Source organism: Oryzias latipes, chromosome 13 (assembly GCF_002234675.1).
Source record: "Oryzias latipes chromosome 13, ASM223467v1".
Classification (NCBI taxonomy): domain Eukaryota; kingdom Metazoa; phylum Chordata; class Actinopteri; order Beloniformes; family Adrianichthyidae; genus Oryzias; species Oryzias latipes.
In genome coordinates this window covers 21,413,435-21,424,548 of record NC_019871.2, presented here as the reverse complement: position 1 = coordinate 21,424,548, position 11,114 = coordinate 21,413,435, and positions in this window count along the sequence as shown.

Below are 11,114 nucleotides of genomic sequence, written 5' to 3'. Positions count from 1 at the left end.
CTGCAGAAACTATGTCCTCAATAACGAAACAGGTTTTTTTTTAATTTGACCAAAAATTAAAAGACCACTAGGAACGTTTTAGCAACAGATGAAATGCTGATTGAAATGGGACTTTCAACCCTTTGTGAAACAAACAACAATAAGATGATTGTTTTTCCAATTCCATTCCTTTAATTTTTTATTGATGTTTACAAATGATGAAGCAACAGAGCGCAAATAGTTAAATAGAATTTAAGCTGTCATGGGGAATGTTTTTTTAAGCTTTTAAATATATATATATATATATATATATATATATATATATATATATATATATATATATATATATATATATATATATATATATATATATATATAAAAATATATAAAAATATATATATATATATATATAAAAATATATATATATATATATATATATATATATATATATATATATGTGTGTGTGTGTGTGTGTGTGTATAGTGCGCTAATGAATACTGGATGAAGCTCTGCAGCGACATTCAGACCGCTGCAGACAGCGGAAACACCCGTGCCATGTACGAGGGGATAAAGGAAGCATTCGGACCAAGCATCATCAAGATCGCTCCCCTGAAGTCCAACTCTGGCGACATCATTAAGGACCGTGGCAAGCAGATGGAGAGATGGGAAGACTATAGAGAGCTTTACTCCAGAGAGAACATCGTCACCAACACAGCCATGGAGAACACCACCACGCAGCCCTCCATGAAAGAACTCGACTTGCCACCCACTATCACGGAGCTCAGCAAGGCCATTGACTCACTGTCCTGCGGGAAAGCACCAGGCAGTGACGGAATCCCATCAGAGGTGGCAAAGGCCGCAAAGGAGAGCTCCCTCCTTAGATATCTCCACACACTTTTGCTACAGTGCTGGGAGGAGGGTGTGTCACAACAAGATATGCGTGATGCGAAGATTGTCACGCTCTATAAGAACAAGGGCGACCGCAGCGACTGTAACAACTACCATGGGATCTTCCTTCTCAATATCATGAGTAAAGCCTTCGCCAGGGTAGTCCACAGTGTCTACATTGTCCTTTAGACACTTGCATACCGTGTACATTCTGAGTCACAGTAGGGCTTCCAGACCAAGCGATCAACCATCGACAAAGTGATATCCCTCAAGCAGCTTCAGGAAAAGTGCCGGGAACAGCGACATCCCTTGTACCTTGCCTTCATAGACCTGACCAAGGCTTTTGACTTGGTCAGTCGATCTGGCCTCTTCGCCCTCCTCCAAAAGACATGACAACATGTCTGGCACTGTTCAATTTGACGGAGCGTCATCAGCCGCCTTACCAATCAAGAGCGGTGTAAAGCAAGGGTGTGTACTGGCCCAAACACTTTTTGGCATATTCTTCTCCTGCTCCTGCACTATGCATTCAGTGAGTCCGAAGATGGGATCTTCCTCCACACACGGAGCAACGGAAACCTGTTCAATCTTTCCCGCCTCAGAGCAAAGACAAAGGTGCGCAAGGTTCTCATTCGGGAGCTGCTCTTTGCTGATGAAGCTGCTCTCGCTTCTCACACGGAATCTGCCCTTCAGCGACTCACCAATCTCTTTGCAGAGGCCTGCACAGAGTTTGGCCTCACTATCAGCCTTAAGAAGACCAACATCATGGGCCAGGATGTCAGCACCAGTCCCGCAATTACCATCAGCAATCTCACCCTGGAAGTGGGGGGCAAGTTCACATACCGCAACCTATCACTGGACCCCGAGCTCAATGTGAGGATAGGCAAAGCAGCAACTGCTATGGCACGCCTAGGAAGGCGTGTCTGGGACAATCCCATGCTGACCCTCAAAACAAAGATCCAGGTGTATCAAGCATGCGTGCTGAGCACCCTTCTGTACAGCAGTGAGGCCTGGACCCTGACATGCACCAAGAGCGAAAACTGAATGCCTTCCACATGCGCAACCTCAGACGACTTCTTGGCATCATATATATATATATATATATCTTCTTTCTCTTTCGGCTTTTCCCATCAGGGGTCGCCACAGCGAATCATCCTTTTCCACCTCACTCTATCATGGACATCTTCTACCCTAACATTAGCCAACTTCATGTCCTCTCTTAAGACATCCATATATCTCCTCTTTGGCCGTCCTCTTGCCCTCCTGCCAGGCAGCTCCATCTCCAACATCCTTCTACCAATATATCCACTATCCCTCCTCTGAACATGTCCAAACCATCTCAGTCTGGCTTCTCTGACTTTGTCGCTAACACAGGCAACATGAGCCGTCCCTCTGATGTACTCGTTCCTTATCCTGTCTAACCTGGTCACTCCTAAGGAGAACCTCAACATCTTCATCTCCGCTACCTCCATCTCAGCCTCTTGTCTCTGTCTCACTGCTACCGTCTCTAACCCATAGAGCAGAGCTGGTCTCACCACTGTCTTGTACACCTTTCCTTTGAGTCTTGCTGGCACTCTTCTGTCACACAACACTCCTGACACTTTCCTCCACCCGCTCCAACCTGCCTGCACTCGCCTCTTCACCTCTTTTCCACACTCCCCATCACACTGAACTGTTGACCCCAAGTACTTAAACTCCTGCACCTTCTTCACCTCAGCCCCCTGTAACCTAACGCTTCTACCTTGATCCCTCTCGTTCAGACACATGTATTCTGTCTTACTACGACTGACCTTCATGCCTCTTCTTTCCAGAGCAAACCTCCACCTCTCTAGCTGTTCCTCCACCTGCTCTCTACTCTCACTGCAAATTACAATGTCATCAGCAAACATCATTGTCCAGGGAGATTCCTGCCTTACCTCGTCTGTCAGCCTGTCCATCAGCATAGCAAACAAAAAAGGACTCAAAGCTGATCCTTGGTGTAGTCCCACCTCCACCTTGAACTCCTCTGTCTGACCTACAGCACATCTCACCACCGTCATACTTCTCTCATACATGTCCTGAACTACTCTGACATACTTCTCTGCCACTCCAGACGACCTCATACAGTACCACAGCTCCTCCCTCGGCACCCTGTCATACGCCTTCTCTAAATCTACGAACACACAATGCAGCTCCTTCTGACCTTCTCTGTACTTTTCCATCAACATTCTCAAAGCAAAAATGGCATCAGTGGTGCTCTTACGGGGCATGAAACCATACTGCTGCTCACAAATCTCCACCTTCTTCCTAAGCCTGGCTTCCACTACTCTTTCCCACAGCTTCATTGTGTGGCTCATCAACTTTATTCCTCTATAGTTGCTGCAGTTCTGCGTGTCACCCTTGTTCTTAAAGATCGGAACCAGAACGCTTCTCCTCCATTCCTCAGGCATCTTCTCACTCTCTAAAATCCTATTGAACAACCTTGTTAGAAATTCCACTGCTGTCTCTCCTAAGCACTTCCATACCTCCACAGGTACGTCATCAGGACCAACGGCCTTTCCGCTCTTCATCCTTTTCCGAGCCTTCCTAACCTCATCCTTTCCAATCTCTGCTACTTCCTGCTCCACAACAACCACTTCTTCCTCCCTTCTTTCCCTGTCATTTTCCACGTTCATCAGCTCCTCAAAATACTCCTTCCATCTTTTCTGTACACTCTCCTGGGTTGTTAGCACCTTTCCATCTCTGTCCTTAATCACCCTTATCTGTTGCACGTCCTTCCCATCTCTGTCTCTCTGTCTGGCTAGCCTGTACAAGTCCTTTTCTCCTTCCTTTGTGTCTAACCTGTCATATAGCTCATCGTAAGCTTTCTGTTTGGCCTTTGCCACCTCTCTTTTCACTCTACGCTGCGCTTCCTTGTACTCCTGTCTACCTTCCTCAGTCCTTTCTACATCCCACTTCCTTTTAGCCAACCTCTTCCTCTGGACGCATTCCTGTACTTCCTCATTCCATCACCAAGTCTCTTTACCGTCTTTCCTCTTTCCAGATGACACACCTAGCACCTTCCTACCTGTTTCCCTGATAATTTCTGCTGTAGTTTCCCAGTCCTCTGGAAGCTCATCCTGACCACCCAGGACCTGTCTCAACTTCTGCCTAAATTCCTCACAAGTTTCTTCATTCTGTAGCTTCCACCACTTGGTCTTCTTTTCTGTTTTCCCTCTCTTCTTCTTCCTGACCTCCAGAGTCATCTTACACACCACCATGCGGTGCTGTCTGGCTACACTCTCTCCTACCACCACTTTGCAGTCACTAACCTCTCTCAAATGGCCTCGTCTACATAGGATGTAGTCCACCTGAGTACTCCTACCTCCACTTCTGTATGTCACTCTATGTTCCTCTCTCTTCTGGAAGTAAGTGTTGACTACAGCCATTTCCATCCTCTTCGCAAAGTCCACCACCATCTGTCCCTCCAGGTTCCTTTCCTTCACACCAAACCTGCCCATCACCTCCTCATCACCTCTATTGCCCTCACCAACATGCCCATTAAAGTCTGCTCCAATAACAACTCTCTCTCCTCTGGGGATACTCTCTATGACCTCATCGAACTCACTCCAGAATCTCTCCTTCACTTCTAACTCACAGCCAACCTGTGGCGCATACCCACTGACTACATTCACCATCACCCCTTCAATTTCTAACTTTAGGCTCATCAACCTGTCTGAGACTCTTTTCACCTCTAGAACGCTGTTTACAAACTCCCCCTTCAGAATCACACCTACCCCATTTCTCTTCCTATCAACACCATGATAGAACAGTTTGTATCCTCCTCCAATACTACGTGCCTTGCTGCCCTTCCACCTTGTCTCCTGCACACACAGTACATCTACCTTCCTTCTCTCCATCATGTCTGCCAGCTCTCTGCCTTTCCCTGTCATTGTGCCAACGTTAAGAGTCCCTATTCTCAAACCTATGTTCCTGCCTTTTCCCTTCTCTCTCTGGCCACGGACCCTTCTGCCTCCCCTCTTTCTTCGACCAACAGTAGTCAAATTTCCACCGACACCCTGTAGGTTAACAGCATCGGTGGCGGTCGTTGTTAACCCGGGCCTCGACCGATCCGGTATGTCTAAAGTGTTGTGGATGATTCGCATGGTTATTTTGGCAATTTTTACGCCGGATGCCCTTCCTGACGCAACCCTCTCTATTTATCCGGGCTTGGGACCGGCACAGAGGCAACTGGCTTGCAACCCCTGTGGCTAGATTTTATATATATATATACGTACAATACATAAAATTTTATATAAAATAAATAACATAACAGTTAAAGTGACACTTTGGTGCAAGGAAGATCTTTCTCATCTTCAGGCATGCTGGGTTGCTGATTCTTCACTCACATATCACTCCTCAATTGGTCTCCACCCTGAACCAATAGCTAAAGTGCTCCCTTTCTTCACAGTCAATCACAATCAAATTCCTGCCTTTAAATTTGTTGACGTTTTATTATCCACATTCCTGACATTTCGCTGGCCCACATCCGCCCCGTTCTCCCCCTGGCTCTTTGCTAAGGCTGGCCTTAACCAGCAGCATCTAGGCTCTGGGGTCTCTTCACTTGGTCCAAGGTCATCCCAAGCATGCAAGATGTCAGCTCACAGCCCAACTGCCAAAGTCTGCTGACTATTTTATGCTCAAATTCACTATCAAATCTTTCATTCAAATGTTCAAGACCTCTCCTTATTGAAATGGGTTTGTGCTCTATTTGTTTCATTCATTTAAAACAGCATTTCTGCCAGTTCAAAAACACAAAAGATCAAAATAACTGCATGCAAGACTCCTCCAAGAATATGTAAGGAGTTTAGTATTTTTGGAAATATGTACAGTATTTGTTTTATAAAACAAGACCTTTCTAATGAAATTTTACTGAATTAGATCCTTTACTGTTTCTGTCAATTTACTATGCTTTATGAACTTCAGGTCTGTTTTGTAAAAAAAAAAAAAAAAAGGAAGATGATGCTATCTTCTTCCCAGGGTGATGACTCATTATCCCAATTAGACTTTTTTGCAGTAAATCCATATAGTGCAAACACATATTCATTAATTATAATGATAACCAATAAGAGTTAAGTCGAGTTTGATTTGTTGGTTAAAAAAGAGTGGGGAAAAATGATTATTTTTATGCCAGATTATGGCAACTATGCAAAAATATGTACGAAAAGAAATAACTCAATGGAGGTGAGATAAAGTTGGCAACCATTTCAGAAAATTAAGGCTAAAATCCCAGATTTATCAGCAGCTTTTCCCTTGCTGTTAATGTGAACGTGAGTGTGTAGCCATGCAACAGACTGGCGACTTGTCTAGGGTGCACCCTGCCTTCATCCAGCAGTACCTGGGATAGGCTCCAGCAACACAGTGACCTCAAAAGGAATTCAGCGGTTTCAGAAAATGGTTGCACCTGCACCTGTGGTTGCAGACTGGTATGTCACTTTTAGTGTTTATCAAATCTTAAAAAAACTTGTAAGACACTCTGATATTCTGCATTTGCAGAGACACAAGTTTGCAAGGTTTCTACAGTAAACTGTGCAACTCTCCCACCAGTCATTTGTTCTGACCTGTTTCTATCACTGGCTGCCCTCATTCAGTCTTTCCATGTCCTGCCTGAATGTTTGAGGCAGCAAAGCAATGCTAACATTACATGTGTGTGAATTTAAAGGTTGAATCCTGAGTAGTTCTGTAACTATTCTAAGGAGAAGAGACTTTTCATATTTAGCTTATTGACTCATGTGCACACAACTTTATATACTGGTCAGAGGTCCTGGACACTCACTTCTCTTGAGAGGTGTTAATAGTTTTATTGGGCAAAAAGCCCACTCCCATCTGCCTCTCGCAAAATGCTTGAAATTCTGTCAAGCTTCATTTTGATGGGTTAATAAACTGACAAAATAGCGATGCATTTTTGTATCAGAGATATTTTCACAGTCTCTGGATTCTGCATTAGTGACTCCCTTCCACATTTTTTCGTTATCTTTTCTCTCCCTTCTGATGAATTTGTACTATGTTTCTTTCTCGGGCTTCAGGTCATGGGTCAGAAAGCACTGAGGTGATAAATACTTCCAGGTCAACTCTGCTTTCTCTACAGGTCAGGGAGAGACTTTCTGCAGTAACAGCAGCAACACAACTGTCCAGCTGCAGCACCGCAGGATCTGAACCCTAAACCTCATTGCTCTCTTTCTGTATGTGCTTCACCAAACTCATTCTGCTCCTCAAAAAAAAAAAACAAGGCAGCACACTCTCCTGCCAGGCTGGGACTCTGTACAATGGTGGAGGGCTGAGCACCGCCCAGCACACCAACATCAGCTGGGGTTCAGTGAAGTGGTTTCAGTCACTGGTTTGGGTGATTTCACCGTTTGAGTTTAGAACCAAACCAGTAAATAGCACACATGTGGCCCGCAAGACATTTTAAGATCTTAGACTGCTTGGTGAGCCTGTAATGTTGATGCAAATTATTTCTACGGGCATGCTGCAGGCAGTAGGTCATAGCGATCTCGTAAACAACATGCAAGGGCAAGTAAGGGTGAAGTAGGTGAGATGGAGAGACATCATACAGATTTGTTTTTTTTTCTTCGACCCCCCCAATCCCTGCTTACTGCGCAAGACACCCGTTAGTTATATGCTCCTTGTGCTCTGCCTGGCAGGTAAAAATCAGGAAATAATTCAGAGCTTGTGTGGGCATCCTTTGGGCTTCCTACTGGCACCTCAATATGGAGAGATCTTGATGTGAATAAAAAAGATTTATTTGTGATACAAAAATGTGCATGAAAGAGTCCATAGTGATTTGGCGGTTAGGCACTGGGCAGATGATGTCTTTAATACAGTGAGATAAGCTCGGACCATAGATGGATAAACCCCAGAGCCTAAGACACTGATGGTGGTAGACACTAGTCCACGACATAGTATTGGACCTGGTGGAGAATGGGGTGGAGGAGGGCCAGCAAAACCATCAAGAATGTAGAGAGATAAACATGATTGGCTAAGAAAAAAGGTGAGAAATTTAGCTATTGGTTTGCAGAGCTGCTCCTTCCTGGTCCTTGAGATCTACCACCCTGACTGTTTTCCAGATCACCAAGCCCTGCCAGCTGCTGATTAGCTCAATCAGATGTCTCTACATTCTTATTGAATGAACACATCAGATTCAGGTAATCAGCAGCAAGCAGTGCAGGGAGAGCTGGAAAACTTGAGGTCCAGGAATGAGCAGCCCTAGTTTCGAGTGAAGGCTTAATTGATGAGTGGCGTGTAGAGTGAGTGATGCAAGAACTCAGCCCACCTGGAGTGATCGTCCTCATTGAAATCATGCCACGGCTTCACGTATGTATCACATGCACACACTGTGCATACAGCATTGACGCACGATCAGTAAGGGGGCCTGTACTTGCACTTTTCTCGTAAACAACTGTGGGAAAAATTCACAGAAATCAAACTCAAATTCTCTGTGTACCTTAAGTTCAACATCGCTGGTAGGTTGCTACCTTTTCCTTGTCTTTCCTGCTTGGCTTTTTTTTAGCCATAATCTGTGTATTTGGTCTTCTCCAGCAAGGTTAGCTGTGAAGTTCTTTTAACAGACTGTCTGAGAAGGCTGGTAAAGGCCAAAAAAGAAAATTAAATAGACCAATGTTGTATGCCAGTAATGAAGAAAATATCTGAAGGATCTGTTATGTAACATCTCTTGTTCCATTTCGTCATAAATGAAGGGGAAAAAAGATCTATTTCAGGTAACAGCCAATACAGTAGCAGAAAGAAATCCATAAAACTCTAGGATTCCAGAACAAAATTAACTGACCTTTTCTGAATCCATTGTAAAGTTGTGCTTACTTGGGTTGCTAAGTACAGTTGGAAACTATGACCAGCCCACTGTGGCTAAAGCTGATCAGCTTCCTCTGTGAATTGATGCCTTGTGCTCTGGCTCCTTGCACTGAAACTAATCTAGTTGACTTTCATAACCAGTTTAATCTGATTACAAGTCCTGCAGAGAACAGTGCAGCAGAGGTTGCACACCTCTCACTGAGAAATGCCACAAGATTGTGTTCTGACCAAACACATTCTCTCATTAAGCAGATTATACAAGCTGCTGCGCTAGTGGAAAGCTCATAAGTGTGCCAAGGTCTCATTATTTTTTACCAGATTCTTACCTTTGCTTGCTCAGATCTTTGTGTAATTGTGGGTTAAATAACATTTGCAAAACAAATCTGGGACGACCAGAAAGAAATACCGTCTGCTTGTTTTATGGCTACAAAGATTTGAGCAAAGCAGCTTGAAGGAGTTTAGTGCGTTTTATCTTTTCATTAAAGACCCACTCCAATGGTATTTTTAACATGTTCTCGTGACCTTTCTTTGATAATGGAGGATAAATATAAAAAAAAATTCAGCTCAAAATTGCCTTTTTACGTATTATTGAGTATTGAGTCTTAGTTAAACACTGTTTAAAAAAAGAGCTTATTTGGGAAGTGTGAAATGTTTGTTGCACTGCTAATGTTAGGTTGGGGTTATAAGGGTCTGTAAGCTCGTAAACGGAGGGCCAGGGGGGCGGGGTTGCTCCACACCAAAAGCCCTACCCACAACTACGAGGTGAATTTCTAAAGAACTCCTACAGCTCTGCAGAAACTAGTCCTAGAAAACAACACAAGTTTTGTTGATTTTAGCTTAAAATGGCATGATCATTATTAAAAGACCACTGCGAATGCTTTTACAACAGATCAAAAGATGATCCCTGGGTCTTTAAACTGTTCTGTTCAGAGTTACTTTTGAAAAGTTGAATATCCTTTATCAGGACCTCAAATTGACTGATGTTTATGTTTTGGCGGACACGGACATGTGGAGTTTCTCTTGCAGCCACTGCAGAGGTCCTCATGAGTTTGTTTGGGTTAGCCAGCGGTGGAATTAGTGGAGGGAGGACACCAGGATGGGACGGGGTGGGAGGCAGGGGACGATGACAGAAGAAAAGGGGGTGTAAGCAAACTCGGACAATGTTCCCTGAATTTTAAAATGGGAATAGAAAAGGGAGAATGGGCCGGGGGGGGGTTGGAGGAGAGAAAGGAGAATGGGTGGGTTTAAAAAGGAGAGGTTGCAAAAGGAGAAAATGGATGGGGGTATGTTGAGGGGGGGTTGATGGACAGAGGGAAGGATAATTGGTGGGATGATTTGGAATTACTTGAGACGGAGAACAAGGAGTGTGAAAAAGGGAAATGGGTGACTCCCCGCAAAAAAAGGAATAAAACAAGGGAAGGAACCAGAGGGAAAAAAAGATGAGGAGTAAAGGGGGAGAGGAGTGAAAAGAGGAGAAGGGCAGGGACCTGGAGGTTAAATTCCTAAAGTGCAACCACCCTGTTACTGCTCTGCTGCCCAAATGTAAACACAAGGCAGAGCCGAGGACTGACAGACTGTCACAGTGACTCATGAGACACAGACAGGCAGGGAGGTAGGTGTGTGACGGAAGATAATGGGAGATAAGCCAGGCAGCAAAAACATCGGAAGGCAGTTTCTTAACATTTGAGCTCACAAAAGATCATTTTTACTGTCACTACCTTTGGATTATCTCCTTTATCTCCATGGAAGGTATTCCTATAACTTTTTGTCACTTTTTGTAAGTAAAAAGTTAAGTTAGTTTACTTCTCTACCAAAGCATCACATTTTAACCTTAAAAAATTCCTTTTTTTCAATCAAATGTGTGAACTAAGGTCTTTTTAACAGGCTAATCTTTCTTAGGCATTGTTCCATGCATGGGCTTTAGAAGAGTTAGTTCAACTAATTCAAATGCAGTGCTGGAGCTGCATCTAGTGGTAACTAGGACAAATTGCACCTTAAAAGCCTTGGTTGAAACTTTTACTGCTGTGGGAAGATTCAAGGATCTTTATTGTCGTTTTATCACAGGATGGAAAAAAATCTGTAACTCCCGTCCCGGGCAGCCAATAAAAAAAAACAACAACAAATATATTAATGTGATAAAATTGATCTTAAAGCAATATCAGATGGAATAAGTAATAAGGAAAACTAATATTTTAAATATAAACACAGTGTAATTGTTTTAAGAACAAAAGGGGGTGAGGCTACAGGGGTCCTCCTGAGTTAAACAGTTTCACAGTTTCCAGGAATAAGTTGTTCTAAAACTCATATTTCCTTCATTACATTATTATTACTATAGTTTTATCCAAGAACAACTCAGAGCATGTACATGTACATTAATGAGTTGTTGCTGCATCTTAGGGAAATAACCTCATAAGTTCTGTGCC